This window comes from Trachemys scripta, chromosome 19 (assembly GCF_013100865.1).
Source record: "Trachemys scripta elegans isolate TJP31775 chromosome 19, CAS_Tse_1.0, whole genome shotgun sequence".
Classification (NCBI taxonomy): domain Eukaryota; kingdom Metazoa; phylum Chordata; order Testudines; family Emydidae; genus Trachemys; species Trachemys scripta.
The window spans coordinates 22,296,513-22,313,499 of NC_048316.1; the positions used below are offsets into that span (position 1 = coordinate 22,296,513).

The 16,987-nt window shown below is 43.7% G+C and overlaps 1 protein-coding gene across 1 annotated transcript in view; it reads left to right on the forward strand.

Moving 5' to 3' along the window:
* The window catches only part of EIF4G3 (eukaryotic translation initiation factor 4 gamma 3), a gene marked incomplete at its 3' end in the record, with an annotated part of 356,444 nt that overhangs the window by 19,063 nt on the left and 320,394 nt on the right, over window positions 1-16,987 (forward strand).

Below are 16,987 nucleotides of genomic sequence, written 5' to 3' on the forward strand. Positions count from 1 at the left end.
CTAGGAAGAGTGGTAGATATGCTGGAGGGTAGGGATAGGATACAGAGGGACCTAGACAAATTAGAGGATTGGGCCAAAAAAAAAACCTGATGAGGTTCAACAAGGACAAGTGCAGAGTCCTGCACTTAGGACGGAAGAATCCCATGCACTGCTACAGACTAGGGACCGAATGGCTAGGCAGCAGTTCTGTAGAAAAGGACCTAGGGGCTACAGTGGACGAGAAGCTGGATATGAGTCAACAATGTGTCCTTGTTGCCAAGAAGGTTAACGGCATTTTGGGCTGTATAAGTAAGAACATTACCAGCAGATTGAGACGTGATCATTCCCCTCTATTTGGCATTGGTGAGGCATCATCTGGAGTACTGTGTCCGGTTTTGGGCCCCACACTACAAGAAGGATGTGGAAAAATTGGAAAGAGTCCAAAGGAGGGCAACAAAAATGGTTAGGGGGCTGGAACAGGTGACTTATGAGGAGAGGCTGAGGGAACTGGGATGATTTAGTCTGCAGAAGAGAAGAATGAGGGAGGATTTGATAGCTGCTTTCAACTACCTGAAAGGGAGTTCCAAAGAGGATGGCTCTAGACTGTTCTCAGTGGTAGCAGATGACAGAACAAGGAGTAATGGTCTCAGTTTGCAGTGGGGGAGGTTTAGGTTGGATATTAGGAAAAACTTTTTCACTAGGAGGGTGGTGAAGCACTGGAATGGGTTACCTACGGAGGTGGTGGAATCTCCTTTCTTAGAAGTTTTTAAGGTCAGGCTTGACAAATCCCTGGCTGGGATGATTTAGTGGGGGATAGGTCCTGCTTTGAGCAGGGGGTTGGACTAGATGACTTCTTGAGGTCCCTTCCAACCCTGATATTCTATGATTCCCCAAGATCTTTTCTCCACATCTCTTCCTTTTTCCGACAACAATTTTTCCTTTGCGCCTGTGTTCACATAGGCCCTAATTGTTGATAACATTGGTATGTGGAGTAGAAAGGTCCATGTTGGCTCCTTCTAAGAAAGATTCTGTCTTTTTTAAAGCCATCTGCAGTCACCCCTGTTGGTCAGGGGCCATCTTTTTAGAAACTTATTTTATTAATTCTTTGTTTAAAGCAGGCATCCTCCTTGCTGTTTCTTCTGTCCTTATAACTCATTGCTTTCAAGGCCTACCATTTGCTTACTAGTCAGGGCCTTTCTTTACGCCACATATATTTCCTTAATCAGAGTTTATCTTAAATCGGTTCTTTAATTTCATATTTATTCTACATCTCCAAATCACAGCATATTGTTCATTTTAATTGGTTCTGTAGAAATACTGTGTGGCATGTATGACATAGTTATGGTTCATACTGTACATTCTGCTTAATTGGGACATCATCCAAGGAATCCTCTTGAACCCAGTAATGCTAACCAATAATTAAAATACAAAATTTTGTGGTGGTGGCGGTATTATTATTATTATTTTATTAATGTGCTTAAACAGTTAATTGTCAGAAAATGTGAAATATAAGGTTGAATGTGCATTCAGCCTTAACTCTGCCTTCTTGTGCATATGCCATTATGATAGTTTGTAACCTTGCACTGTATCTTAAATGTACAATACTGTACAATTCTTCTGCAAAATTAGATAAACACTTTCTCAATGTGTGGCTAAAGACATAGAGGATAGCAGACCAGCCAAATCTATTTTAGCTATTTAGCTTTACTTCTGGGTGGGCAAGAAGGTAGGGAGAGTGTAGGGTAGGCAGTACAGTGGGTTGGTCATTCCAGCTGGTCAGGTTTGGAAGCAAAACTTTGTTCTCTTCCCTTCCTTTGGTTGCTACTATGTATGTTCAAATAAAACAGGCTAGGGAACCGTCAGCCCTCCCTTGTGTGACTCCTTATGTAGGGTATGTCTACACTGCAGTGTAACCCCTGGGTTCAAACTCCGGCTCAAGCCTAACGCTTGCCCTTCCATCTACACACAAATCGCACTAAACCAGAGCTTAACCCAGGACCCTAAGGGGGTGAAGGGTCCAAGTCTGAGTTAAGCCAGGATCCAGGGTTCAAGCCCTGTTGATTTGCAGTGTAGATGCTGGCCCACTGGACTCATGTTCTGAGAATCCACCAAAAGTATTCCATGGGCCAACTTTCTTTGTTCTCTGGACAGTAAAGTTTTCCCACACTGCACGATGAACAAATGGTTTGAGTGGTCACATTTTGGGAGGGTGCCACTTAGTCTGGGGTATGGGTGGTTGGACTGGGGCCTGCAGTATAGATGCTGGAGCCCCAGGTTGAGACCTAAGGTTCAGCTATTCCTAACCTAGGGTTATAAATGAGTGTAGATGATCAAGTCCTAGGTTTACAAACCCAGGGTCTTCTAATGGCAGTTCTGCTAACCATGGGTGTCTACATTGGAATGTAGACCTAGCCTCAGTGTTCACCAAGACACTTGCTTATAGCAATACAGCACTTTTCGTATCTTTTCTTAATTGTCAATCAGGAGACTTCTCTTCTTCATTTTTGCCCACAGCCCAAATCTGAGAGGGAAATATGGCACTCAATAACTTTTTGGCTCTAAAGTTTTATAGCATCCACCTCCTTCTCCCTGGGGTCTGGGTTCTCTCCCTTGATCTTATACTCATATGTTAGTGGGTATGAAATCACCATCACAAGTGTAAGTGGTTTGTATGGTCATCTCTTGATACAGTCTCAAAACATTGTAGACTGGAAGCTTTATCTTCAAATGTGCCTTTGGACACCCCCTTTTTAGCAAAGATTCCTTGGTTCCTCACTTCTTCCTCCAACCCCTTTCTGTATGGCTTGTAGTTTGTGTTCTGTCTGAAGAGATTGACTAGGCAGATCTTATCATTAGAAGTTGCTGTCCAAGGATTCAGAAAGAATATATTTTACCTGTTAATTTATTTTCTTTTACTCAATATACCAATTTGAAAGCTGCAGGTTCACTTGCAACGCATGCATCCAATCAATTTCTGTGGCAACTGGCATGTAGCCAGCACAGCATTCTCTAACACGTCTGTTAAATTGCACAGTATTCATTTTGCATTTATATACAGGGTTTAAATATTTACCAGATGCTTAGTAGTCAGAGACTGGTGTAGAAGAAGCACTGGCAACAAAGAATGTTAAAATACCTTTTTTCATTCACTTTCTCCTCCACCCTAGTATGATTACAAAAGTAAATAAAAATTCATTCTCTCAGAATATTTTTACTAATGTTGGCACAAATTGAAAAATTACTTGTTCAAGATGCATCCTTTCCGGGTTTGCTTCATTTCTAGGTGCTGAATGGCTTTGTTTTAGGACTTCATTACAGTTGGATTTCAATTCATTTTTACATGGAAGAAACTGACAGAAAACACTGTAGTGCCTTGCCAAGTATTTGAGTAAAAAGAGGCCTTTTTGTAATCATTTCAATATGATTGGTGCTTTTTGCTGCATGAAAACTAAAGCAGGATTTTTTCAGTATTGGGAAAAGGCTTTAAGACATTATTCTTGAAAAAATCGCTTGAGGCAGGCTGATTAAGAAACACACGAGACATTAGATTTAATCAAGATTTGAATAATGGAGTTAGGGTTGACTGTCACTTTTGAAAATCAGTTATTTTTGGAACTGAAAGAACTAGCATGTACTACTCCCTGAATAGTCTATCCTTGGGATGCAGATTGTCCAAAATACCATCTGACAATCTGGGTCCTCTCCCTTGATCATATTACCCTTATGTTAATGGGTATGAAATCACCATCCTTATTATGAAACATATAAATAATTTTTCCATGATGCGGTAGTAAACAAAGGCATGCATTATGAGCCACAGGTTTTCAAAGCATCATCTTAAAGTCTACTCTGAAAAATGACACTTAAAATGGTACCAGTCTACTCAATGGATCCATATATTCAAGGTTAAGTTTGCTGACTTTAATGACAAAAATGTTTTACTCATAAGCACTGCATAGTTAAAATAATTAAGTGAGCTAAATTCTGTTTTCTTGTGCCTCATAAGCAATCTAAATTCCACTCAGTTACAACTGTGTGATTTATTATGTGGAAGACAGTGAAACTGATCAGATAGATATAAAGGCAGGCTTTATTTGGCCTGCAAAACCTTTATTATCAGTGGTGATGTGCAAGATGGAAAGAAATCAGCTTGATTCTCAGCTCTGAGTTTAAATAACCGGCAGTCACAATGTCTTTGCTTGTAAATACTTGATACAGTACATTTGATACAGAAATCATTCCCACATTGAACATGGGACCCTGCAGTGTAGTTTTTAGGATTGCTTTTCAGAATACAGCCACATTAAAATATATAAGGGAAATCAGGCTAGACTTGTGGTATTAGTGGCACCAGAGTTTAGTTCTCTCCCAAGTCAAGAAGGGCTGGAACAGTGGTGTGGGAAGGAGTGCCATATGTTTCTTTGAAGTGATCCCAGTTCTCTTTTCTATTGACCCTGTGGTGTCACCTGAGGTGTCACTAACTGGAGATGTACTCCAAGGAAGATTCTGACTCACTGCTGACAATTTAGTTTTCCAAGGAAATTTGACTAGAGGGTTATGCAGTTTGTTGCTTCTGTAAGGAAGCATTGCACACACTAGATACTCCTTGCATTCTTCCCCACAAGCTCCCTGTTTGCCACCCTCCCATCCTCTTCTATTTCCGGGACTCCCTGCAACCCCCATGCCAGGGACTCCTCATGCCCCTTATTTTCCCCTTCTGCTGGATACAGGGGTCCTCTATTCGCTTCCCCCCCACCCCCGCCATTGCCAGAGGCTCTGTGTGCGCACCCATTTCCATTCTCCTTATCTCTCTCTCCCTTCCCATTCTTATTCTCTTTTCTCCTTCAGGGTGCCAGCATGTAATGGCTGCCCTCGGCCAACAGTTAGATGGCTAAAATGGGTAGCTCTGCTAACTACGTACCAGGGGCTCAGTGTATTCCCCTTTTCACCTTTAATTCTTTCTGATTTTCACCCAAATCTATAAATGTCTGCCCAGGGATGCATAGAACATTCCCTGAAATTTTGAAACTGTTTGAATGAGGCGTTCAAAAGTTATTGAGTTACATCCAAACAGAAATGCCATCAAGTTGAGTGTAAGGCCTTGCAAAAAAGTAATATGAGCGCTAATGGTTTAATTGCTATATTAGACTGCAAGTACAAAGCAACTGCCATAAGGGTACATATCTTCTAGTCAAATATCTTGCCTTTAATGTGACTCATAGTTTCCTAGTGAAGACTTGGGGTAAAATTTTCTAAAAGTTTCTAAGTCCTGTCTGGGCTGTGGGAGAACGCAACCGAAAAATATAACTCAAAGGGAGGATTCAGTTCAAAAAGTTTGAAAACCACTCAGGGTCTAGGGAGGGAGTATCTAGGGGCTGTGTGAAGTGATGGAGGGTAGCTCAGGTTGGAGGCAGGGGATAGCTAGGTGCTGTGCGCGTGCAGAGGAGTAGCTGGGGGGGGACTCTTCAACAGGTGAGGGGGAGAGGGCTGGGGCTCCTGATTTCAGCCCCACACTGCTCCCAGCTTGGGGATGTGTGGAGGCCCTCCAGCTTCATCCCAGAACCACTCCTGGCTTGGGGGGGACGGGGACGTGGAGGCCTTCCAGCTTCAGCCCCGCACCGCTCCCGGCTTGGGTGGCAGGGGAGGGGGATCTCGGGGCACCGGGTTTCAGCCGTGGAGCACTGTGGCCCCCCTAAAAGGGTTCGCAGACCTCTCCCCCTCCCCCCAGTTGAGAACTGCTGATCTAGGCCTCACCAGGCTGAATAGAATCCTTTTTTTTTTTTTGGCAATTGCATCATATTGATCCACTCTGAACCCAGATCCTTCTCAGAAGTACTAACCACTGGCCGTTATTCCCAATTTTGTAGTTGTGCATTTGATTTTTGCTTCCTAAGTGAAGTGCCTTGCACTTGTCTTTATTAATTTTCATCTTGTTGAACTTAGACTCAATTTGTCGAGGTTGTTTTGAATTCTAATCCTATCCTCCAAAGTGCTTGCAACCCTCCCATCTTGGTGTCATCCACAAATTTCCCAAGCATACTCTCCGCTCCATTATTGAATAGTACTGAAACCCAGGACTGACCCCCGTTGGACCCCACTAGATACATCCTCCCAGTTTGACAGCGAACCATTGACTCTTTGAGTAAAGTGTTTCAGCTAGTTGTGTACCCACCTTATAGTAATTTCATGTAGATCACATATCCCTGGTTTTCTTATGAGAATGTCATGTGGGATTATGTCAAAAGCCTTACAAAAATCAAGATATATCATGTCTTCTATTTCCCCCTCATACATTAGGCCAGTAATCCTTACAAAATAGGAAATTAGGTTGTTTTGGCATGATTTGTTCTTGACAGATCTGTGCTGACTATTCTTTTTAATCCTGTTATTTTATGGTGCTTAAAAAATTTGTTTAATAATTTGTCCCAGTATCTTTCTAGGTATTGAGGTTAGGCTGACTGATTTTATAATTCCACAGAGCCTCTTTGTTCACCTTTTGTAAAGATATGTGCTGTGTTTGCCCTACTGTTGTGTGCTGTGCTGTTATAAATCTGGCTATAAGTAACACAGTGGGAGCTGCTAGATGCTGAGCCTTTTGGAAATCTGGATGTTGTTCAGGTGCTTGAATGAGAACTTAACTGTCTTGAAAATCTGGCCCCAATTGTGTGGGTGCTGAATGCTGAGCATTTGAAAATCTAGCCTTAGGAATGCTAGGGGGCCTATAGAACACAGTGTTAGAACTATGCAGGTGATGCTTAGTTATATGCTTTCTCTTCTACAGACTTGACCCAAGATTTTTCTGTACTCTTCCAGTCTCTCTTGAGGATATGTGGACCTAGGTTAAACTAACTGGTTTAAGCTCAGTCTGGATAAAATGGAAGAGATGCTTGTTGGCTGGGGGAGAGATTTTCAGAATTGACAGAAGTAGAGATGGTACCTTCAAATGAGGGCATCTGTTTGCTGACTGTAAAGGTAGTGCACAGTCTTACGGTTTAGCTGACCAGATCTTGTGATGAATTACTGATGTAAACCAATTGTAAACAGTTAAGTGTGCCCACACAAGGGCTTGCACTGGGTTAGTTATCTATTTAAAAGTGATTTTACTTAAACCAGTACAACTTCTATGTACAGACAAGACCATTATTAGTGGTGCCCTCTTAGCAAAGAGAAACCTCTTTGTTCTCAAGCAAGTGGAGTACAGTACTTACACCTGTTGGCGTAGGTAGCATCTTCACTAAGCACTACAGTGGCACAGCTGCAGCTCTGTTTGTGTAGACAAGTCCTCAACCTTGTCTAGCAGGTAACAATCAGTGAGCTCCAGCTCCAGAGCTCCTCAGAGATGTCTCTCTGCAGTACACAGCCCCTATCACTGTATGTTCACAGAAGATATTAAGTTTTGTTGCTTCTTTAAACAGTCAATACACTGCTGTCCATTAATTTAACTGATGTTTGTCAAACTCTCTTATTTCAATCAGATCACTGAATTTGTTTATAGTACAAGTAAAACAAGTTTATTAAACAGTCATAGGTTTGTGATACCAAGTATAAGGAATAAAGATAGAAAGGGTTACAAACAAACAAAAGTATAAATGCACTTTCTAATGATTAAGATTTAACTTACAAGTTAGTCTTTGTTCAAGGTAGTTTTCTCACAAGTCTTCCCTTTCCAGCAATGGCTGACTAGCTCTTAGCCAGGATCCCTGCAGATTCCAAGGTTCTGACTTTACTTGGATTCTTAAGTGAAGGATAACCCAAAGTCTTTCTGTGTGTCCTTATATCTCAAAGTCTGCCTTTTTTCAAGGGTCAAATTGATCCCCTGGGGATCAGTTGACAGTTTACTATAGGAGGCCAATTCCATCTTGATTAAGGTGTCCCTGGTATGTTCCAGCGTGATGCTTTCTGTTGCAGTTTTGCAATGTAAATATCCCTGTAGTAATTCCTGATGACAATTTACTAGTTTCCATTCCTTTGTGACCTAAACACATTGACTCCCCAACCACCTTATGAGCTTTGATGCTTCTGTGCACTGAATATGTAAATTGCAGTCCCATTGTCACTGGTCAACCGTGCTTAATTTGTATTCAAGATTTGAGCAGACTGGTTTTCTACTTTGTTCAAATACATACTTTAAAACATTAATATAAGAGGGCATCATAACTCCACATACAGCATTGTCACATACATTTCAGTGATATTAATGACCAGCATGGTGTTAGTTTTCAAATATCATCTCATAAGCCAGGGGTAGGCAACCTTTCAGAAATGGTGTGCCGAGTCTTCATTTATTCACTTTAATTTAAGGTTTTGCGTGCCGGTAATACATTTTAACATTTTTTAGACAGTCTCTCTCTATAAGTCTATAGTATATAACTAAACTATTGTTGTATGTAAAGTAAACAAGGTTTTCAAAATGTTTAAGAAGCTTTGTTTAAAATTATATTAAAATGCTGATCTTATGCTGCCAGCCTGCTCAGCCTGCTGCCAGCCTGGGGTTCTGTTCACCTAGGCTGGCAGCGGGCTGAGCGGGGCCTGCAGCTGGGACCCCAGACCTGGGGGGGGGGTTCAGGGGTCAGGGCAGAGGGCTGGATGTGTGTGTGGGGGTGCAGGGCAGAGGGCTGGGTGTGTGTGTGGGGGGTTCAGGGGTCAGGGCAGAGGGATGGGGGTTGTGGGGGTGCAGGGCAGAAGGCTGGATGTGGGGGGGTTCAGGGGTCAGGGCAGAGGGCTGGGGGTGTGTGGGGGTGCAGGGCAGAAGGCTGTGTGTGTGTTGGGGGGAGTTCAGGGGTCAGGACAGAGGGCTGGGTGTGTGTGTGTGGGGGGGGGTTCAGGGGTCAGGGCAGAGGGCTGGGGGTGTGTTGGGGTACAGGGCAGAAGGCTGGGTGTGGGGGGAGTTCAGGGGTGTGGAGGTGCAGGGCAGAATGCTGGGTGTATGTGGGGGGGTCAGGGCAGAGGGCTTGGGTGCTTGGCTCGTGGAGGTGCTCCCAGCCCCCTGCCCTGAGCGGCTCAGGGCAGGGGGCTGGAAGGGATATGCCCTGTTCCACCCCCTTCCCCAAGGTCCCGTCCCTACCTCTTCTCTGTCTCCTCTACAGAGCAGGGAGCACGCTACCACTCGTCCCCCTCCCTCTCGCAAGGGCAATCAGCTGATCGGCACTGGGAGAGGGAGGGGGAGGAGGAGGGGCAGGAAAGCACCACGCTGGGGGAAGAAGCAGGGGAGGGGGGAAGCTTGGCTGCCACAGGACCAAGCTTCTGCCCCCGCAGGGGAGAGCAGTGGGCGGGGGGCTGAGTGGGGTTGGGGGCCGGGACCTCGGCAGTGTGCCACTCATAATCGGCTTGCGTGCCGTAGGTTGCCAACCCCTGTCATAAGCCATATTTTGTACACATGTCATTACAATATTGTGTAGGATGTGAATGTCATTGCAATATTGTGTAGGATGTGAATACAGGGGTTCCTGGGATCACAACTAATATAGGTATCTAAGTGCTGTGTGTTAAGTAAAGTGGTGATCCTGAGTTGAAGCTTACAAACGGTGTACTGTTCCTTTGGGAATAGCAGATGTAAGAATTCTGTGAGTTTTCAGTGGAACAGGGGCTGAGTACTTTGAGGTTGGTGTGTGCCTATTGCTAATCTGTACAGAGAGAGAGAGAGAGGCAGGCAGGCCTGTGGAGGCCTGAAGGTAGTGCTTGTGCTGCTAGAGGGTGGTGATTTCAGGGAGTTGATCCATAACGGGTACAGACAAGACTTCTTCATGCTAAGGGCAGGTGGTAGTGAGGTGCCTCACAACCCTAGCTACTCCTGGGAAGTGTCACTGTATCCTGGCCTCTATAATCGTGTTCTTGGATTCTGTGGGCTGGTTTATGACTCTAGATTTACAAGATGCATACTTCTGCCTTTCAGTACACCCTGCTCACAGGAAATACCTGAGATTCTTGGTAGGCAGATCTCATTGTCAGTACAAAGTCCTACTCGTTGGCCTCTCCAGGCTCCACAAGTGTTTGTTAGAGTTCTGGGAGTCAGAGCCACACAGTTGAGGCAGCAGGGAATCCAGGTGTATCCCTATCTTGATTGGCTGGTGTGAGGAAAATCCCCGCAGCAAGTGTCTGACTCCCTTCAAAAGACATTAAACCTCATCCCCATTCTGGGGCTTAGAATCAACAGAGGGGGGGAAAAAAATCTACATTGACCATGACCCAGAATATAGAGTTCATTGGTAGATTCGAAGAGCATACTTACCTGTTCAGAGGTTCCAGACTATGACAGACCTCATAAGGTAGCACAAGACTCACCCCGGTACACCAGTGAAGACTAATTATCTCTCAAATACCCTCAGCCTTTGCAAGGGTGGTTGAAATCAGTGTGTCTGTCTGATTGGTCGCTAGTCCTTGAAATTCTCCCATTAAATTGGTGGATAGGTGGGTTAATAGGTGTGCACTCCAGTGCCTCTAAATCCCACTCCCAACAAAGAGTCTGGTTATGGTTGTCTCCGTCCAAGGCTGAGGAGCGCATCTTCAATGCTTGAGGATTGTCCTCCACGTCATATTTCGCTGATGGTGGTTCCCATGGGTGGACTTGTGTGTAATGTGTCACAACAGCAAATGCCAGAGGTTTTGTTTCACTGGAGGCGTAAGCCTGGGATCCCTCTCAGAAGCCTTTCATGTTCACTGGTCTCCAGGTCTGATATATGCCTTTATTCCAAGATACCCAGGTTGTTAAGGCAAGATGCTGGCCACATCACCATGATAGCCCCGGCATGGGCCAGATAACTCTGCTAGGAGACCAATCACCTTGCCCAACGTAGTCTCACAGAATGATGGCCAGATCCTGTCTCTGGGTCTGACATCCTTGCATCTGACAGCATGGATACTGTCTGGATGACAGATACAGAGAGAAGATGTTCTGCTGCAGTTTTGGACATCTTGTTACAGAGCAGGAAACCTTTGACTAGGCTGATGTACAAGGACAAATAGAAGAAGTTTTTCTATCCCAGGCAGTTCTGCAACATCTCTCGTTGCTGATGGCTCTGATTTCCACAAATCTGGTGTACCTACTTCTCCTGAAATTATTGGGTTTGTCCCTCAGTTCCATAAGACTTCAGCAATATCTGCTAGTCATCTTCCCATCCCAGGCCACACTGGTCTTTCACCACTGTCGGATGCGTGAAGTTTCTTAAAGGGCTTATCTATATTTTTGGGAACCTCCTCCTCCCTGGAATCTTAACTTGGTTTTGGCTGAACTGATGGGTTCCTCATTTGAGCCTATGACTACCTGCTCTCTTTACCATCTGTCTTTTTAAAAACAGTCTCTCTGGTAGCTGCCACATCAGCTAGGGGAACAGGAGTGATTGAGGCCCTCGTAGTGGGTCCTCCCTATTCAGCTTTTCATAAGGACAGAATCACTCTTAAAATCTCACCCAAAGTTTCTGTGCAAGGTAGTCTCTGACTTTCACATTGATCTATTCACCTCCCACTTTTCTTCCCTAAACCATATTCTATCCTGAGTAGAAATGATACTCCACATGCTAGATGTCATAAAAGCCTTGTAGGGTTTTTTTTTTTATTAATTTATATATGACCATATGTTCATTCAGGTGCATGCCTAGACTCTTTGTGGCGTTTGCTGAGGGACAGTCTGTAGCTCAGACGTCCAGGTGAGTTTCAGATTGTATTGAGACTTACTGCAATTAGCTAAAAAAGATCCCCCAGGATCCCTCCTAGGGCTTAAGTGGCCTCTGGAGCTTCTAAGGGTAGTATCCCCATTTCAGATATGTAAAGTGGCAGTGTGGAGCTCTGTCAACACACTAGCCACTCACTATTCCCTAGTTCAAGTGTCCAGAGCAGATGCTAGTATTGGTAGGGCAGCCCTATAATATCTGGGCAAGTAGAACTTCTTTTGCCCATCTCCAGGTGAATAGACAAGTGCTTGTTAGTCACCAACGAATCTGAGCTTGAAGAAGAATGGTTCCTTACCCTAAATTAACTGTGGTTCTTCGAGATGTGTTGTCTCCATGGATTCCAAAACCTGTCCTCTGAAGTAAAAATCTTAAGTGAATCCACATGTTCCATAGAATCTCTATGGATAGTAATTTCATGCTCTAATAAGAATATAACATTAAGGATCTGTTATCGACCACTTGACCAGGACAGTGATCATGATGATGAAATGCTAAGGGAGATTAGAGAGGCTATCAACATAAAGAACTCAATAATAGTGGGGGATTTCAATTATCCCCATATTGACTGGGAACATGTCACCTCAGGACGAAAAGCAGAGACAAAATTTCTCAATACTTTAAATGACTGCTTCTTGGAGCAGCTGGTACAGGAACCCACAAGAGGAGAGGCAATTCCCGATATAGTCCTGAGTGGAGCGCAGGATCTGGTCCAAGAGGTAACTATAACAGGACCACTTGGAAATAGTGACCATAATATAATAACTTTTAACATTCCTGTGGTGGGAAGGACACCTCAACAGCCCAACACTGTGGCATTTAACTTCAGAAAGGGGAACTATGCAAAAATGAGGGGGTTATTTATCAGAAATTAAAAAGTACAGTGACTAGAGTGAAATCCCTGAAAGCTGCATGGACACTCTTCAAAGACACCATAATAGAGGCCCAACTTAAATGTATACCCCAAATTAAAAAACACAGTAAAAAAACTTAAAAAGAGCCACCGTGGCTTAACAACCATGTAAAAGAAGCAGTGGGAGATAAGGCATCTTTTAAAAAGTGGAAGTCAAATCCTAGTGAGGTAAATAGAAAGGAGCATAAACACTGCCAAATTAAGTGTAAAAATGTAATAAGAAAAGCCAAAAAGGAGTTTGAAGAACGACTAGCAAAAAACTCAAAAGGTAATAAAATGTTTTTTAAGTACCTCCGAAGCAGGAAGCCTGCTAAACAACCAGTGGGGCCCCTGGATGATCGAGATACAAAAGGAGCACTTAAAGACAATAAAGTAATTGCAGAGAAACTAAATGAATTCTTTGCTTCAGTCTTCACGGCTGAGGATGTTAGGGAGATTCCCAAACCTGAGCCGGCTTTTGTACGTGGCAAATCTGAGGAATTGTCATAGATTGAGGTGTTTGGATAAACTTGTCATAGAGGAGGTTTTGGATAAACTTAACAGTAACAAGTCACCGGGACCGGATGGCATTCACCAGGAGTTCTGAAAGAACTCAAATGTGAAATTGCGGAACTAACCACTATGGTTCGTAACCTGTCCTTTAAATCGACTTCTGTACCAAAGGATTGGAAGATAGCTAATGTAAAGCCAATATTTAAAAAGGGCTTTAGAGGTGATCGCGGCAATTACAGACTGGTAAATCTAACGTCAGTACCGGGCAAATTAGTTGAAACAATCGTAAAGAATAAAATTGTCAGACACATAGAAGAATATAAATTGTTGGGCAAAAGTAAACATGGTTTCTGTAAAAGGAAATCCTGTCTTACTAACCTATTAGAGTTCTTTGAAGGAGTCAACAAACATGTGGACAAGGGGGATCCAGTGGACATAGTGTACTTAGATTTCCAGAAAGCCTTTGACAAGGTCCCTCACCAAAGGCTTTTACGTAAATTAGGTTGTCATGGGATAATACGGAAGATCCTTTCATGGGTTAAGAACTGGTTAAAAGACAAGAAACAAAGGGTAGGAATAAATGGTAAATTTTCAGAATGGAGGGGGTAACTAGTGGTGTTTCCCAAGGGTCAGTCCTAGGACCAATTCTATTCAACTTATTCATAAATGATCTGGTGAAAGGTGTAAAAAGTGAGGTGGCAAAGTTTGCAGATGATTCTAAACTGCTGAAGATAGTTAAGACCAAAGCAGACTGTGAAGAACTTCAAAAAGATCTCACAAAACTAAGTGATTGGGCAACAAAATGGCAAATGAAATTTAATGTGGATAAATGCAAAGTAAGCCCTCTGTGGAGAAAGAAGTGGTTCGGGATTATTTAGAAAAGACTATTTGAACGAGCACAAGTCCATGGGGCTGGATGCGTTGCATCCGAGGGTGCTAAAGGAGTTGGCGGATGTGATTGCAGAGCCATTGGCCATTATCTTTGAAAACTCATGGCGATCTGGGGAGGTCCCAGATGACTGAAAAAAGGCTAATGTAGTGCTCATCTTTAAAAAAGGAAAGAAGGAGGATCTGGGGAACTACAGGCCAGTCAGCCTCACCTCAGTCCCTGGGAAAAATCATGGAGCAGGTCCTCAAGGAATCAATTCTGAAGCACTTAGAGGAGAGGAAAGTGATCAGGAACAGTCCGCATGGATTCACCAAGGGCAAGTCATGCCTAACTAACCTAATTGCCTTCTATGAGGAGATAACTGGGTCTGTGGATGAGGGGAAAGCAGCGGATGTGTTTATTCCTTGACTTTAGCAAAGGTTTTGATACTGTCTCCCACAGTATTCTTGCCAGCAAGTTAAAAAAAATATGGGCTGGATGAAGGGACTATAAGGTGGATAGAAAGTTGGCTAGATCTCGGGTTCAATGGATAGTGATCAATGGCTCCATGTCTAGTTGGCAGCCGGTATCAAGCGGAGTGCCCCAAGGGTCGGTCCTGGGGCCGGTTTTGTTCAATATCTTCATTAATGATCTGGAGGATGGCGTTAAGTGCACTCTCAGCAAGTTTGCAGATGACACTAAATTGGGAGGTGTGGTAGATACTCTGGAGGGTAGGGATCGGATACAGAGGGACCTAGACAAATTAGAGGATTGGGCCAAAAGAAACCTGATGAGGTTCAACAAGGATAAGTGCAGAGTCCTGCACTTAGGACGGAAGAATCCCATTCACTGTTACAGACTAGGGACGGAATGGCTAGGAAGCAGTTCTGTAGAAAAGGACTTAGGGATTACAGTGGATGAGAAGCTGGATAATATAAGAACTAGGGGCCACCAAATGAAATTAGTTGGCAGCAGGTTTAAAACAAATAAAAGGAAGTTCTTCACACAGCGCACAGTCAACTTGTGGAAATCCTTGCCTGAGGAGGTTGTGAAGGCTAGGACTAAAACAGGGTTTAAAAGAGAACTGGATAAATTCATGGAGGTTAAGTCCATTAATGGCTATTAGTCAGGATGGGTAAGGAATGGTGTCCTTAGCCTCTGTTTGCCAGAGGTGGTGATGGACGGCAGAAGAGAGATCACTTGATCATTACCTGTTAGGTTCACTTCCTCTGGGGCACCTGGCATTCGCCACTGTCGGCAGACAGGATACTGGGCTGGATGGACCTTTGTTCTGACCCAGTACGGCCATTCTTATGTTCTTATGTCCCTGCTAGGCAGAGCTCTGTTCTCATGGGATTCTTACAGGCAAAGGGACTGAGTGCAGTTTGTGGCCGCTGTACCCCTTAAGCTCTTGGCTAAGGGAAGTGAGAGGGTAGCCAGGGCCAGACATGGACCCAACACACTGCTGTTCAAAAGAATCTGATCTAGTGAACATGTGAAATTTGTGGACAAAACATCTTGAAGGACCACAGTAACTGTAGGAAAAGTAAGAGTTATTTGAGGAGTTTGGGATCAGGCCCTAAGTCAATGGAAAGACTCCTCAGTTGCTGGGATTTTTGTGTGAAGGTTTGAGAACCATATGATTTAACTTTTTATATATCAGTATAACCATTTTTTACACAGCTAGTATTAGCCGTGGTCTATACTACAAACTTATGTTGGTATAACTGCATTGCTCAGGGGTGCGGAAAATCCATACCTCTAATCAACACAGTTATACCGACTGAACTCCCAGAACACCTCCCTGTCAGGGAGGTGAGGTACTTACACTGATGGGAGAAGCTCTCCTATTGGCGTAGGTAGCATCTTCACTAAGCGCTACAGCACTTTACAGCGCTATTGCAGCACTGTAGGTGTAGACAAGCTCTTAAAATTTTTAAGAGGAATGCAACTATATAATTGCAGTAACTTCATTTGGATTATTTAAGCTGCTTTAAAATGCTTTCTAGTTGCTCCTAAAATTTTAGTGGAAAAGGAGTATGTTACTGCAGACACGAAACTTGCCTGTGGGAGATGGATTTACAGTGCTTGAGTTTTCTCTTTATAGCCAGCTAAAACTGGAGGAAAGCCAAACAGGTGCAACTTTCAACTAACGTGTTTATGGGGTCCTGGTTCATAAATTTAGTAAAAATCTGCTTGTCCCACTTGTCATCTGTGTTCATGTGGATTAGTCAACTTTTTCCAGTGGAAAATTTTTGAAAAGTCAGCAAATCTTCTAACAATAGACTAATTCTCTCAAATATCCTGAGCATTGGTGGCTTAGAGGAGACTCTATTTGGGATTGGTAGAAAGAGAGGGAGGACTGAGAGAAAGCTAATATAGAATCATACTTTACCCCTACTCTAATGTGCAGCATTTTGACTAACTATTGAAAACCACTAAATTTACAATGATGCTAACCAGTTTAGATTTTTACTATTTTAAGTTTTATTAATGATCTGGATGATGGGTTGAATTGCACCCTCAGCATGTTCGCAGATGACACTAAACTGGAGGGAGTAGTAGATACACTGGAGGGTAGGGATAGGGTCTAAGTGACTTAGACAAATTGGAGGATTGGGCCAAAAGAAATCTGAGGAGGTTCAACAAGGACAAGTGCAGAGTTCTACACTTAGGAAGGAAGAATTCCATGCACCGCTACAGGCTGGGGACCAACTGGCTAAGCGGCAGTTCTGCAGAAAAGGACCTGGGGATTACAGTGGATGAGAAGCGAGATACGAGTCAGCAGTGTGCCCTCGTTGCCAAGAAGGCCAACAGCATATTGAGCTGTATTAGTAGGAGCATTGCCAGCAGATCGAGGGAAGTGATTATTCCCCTCTATTCAACACTGATGAGGCCACACCTGGAGTATTGCATCCAGTTTTGGGCCCCCCCACTATAGAAGGGATGTGGACAAATTGGAGAGAGTCCAGCAGAGGGCAACAAAAATGATTAGGAGGCTGGGGCACGTGACTTACGAGGAGAGGCTGAGGGACCTGGGGTTATTTAGTCTGCAGAAGAAAAAAGAGTGGG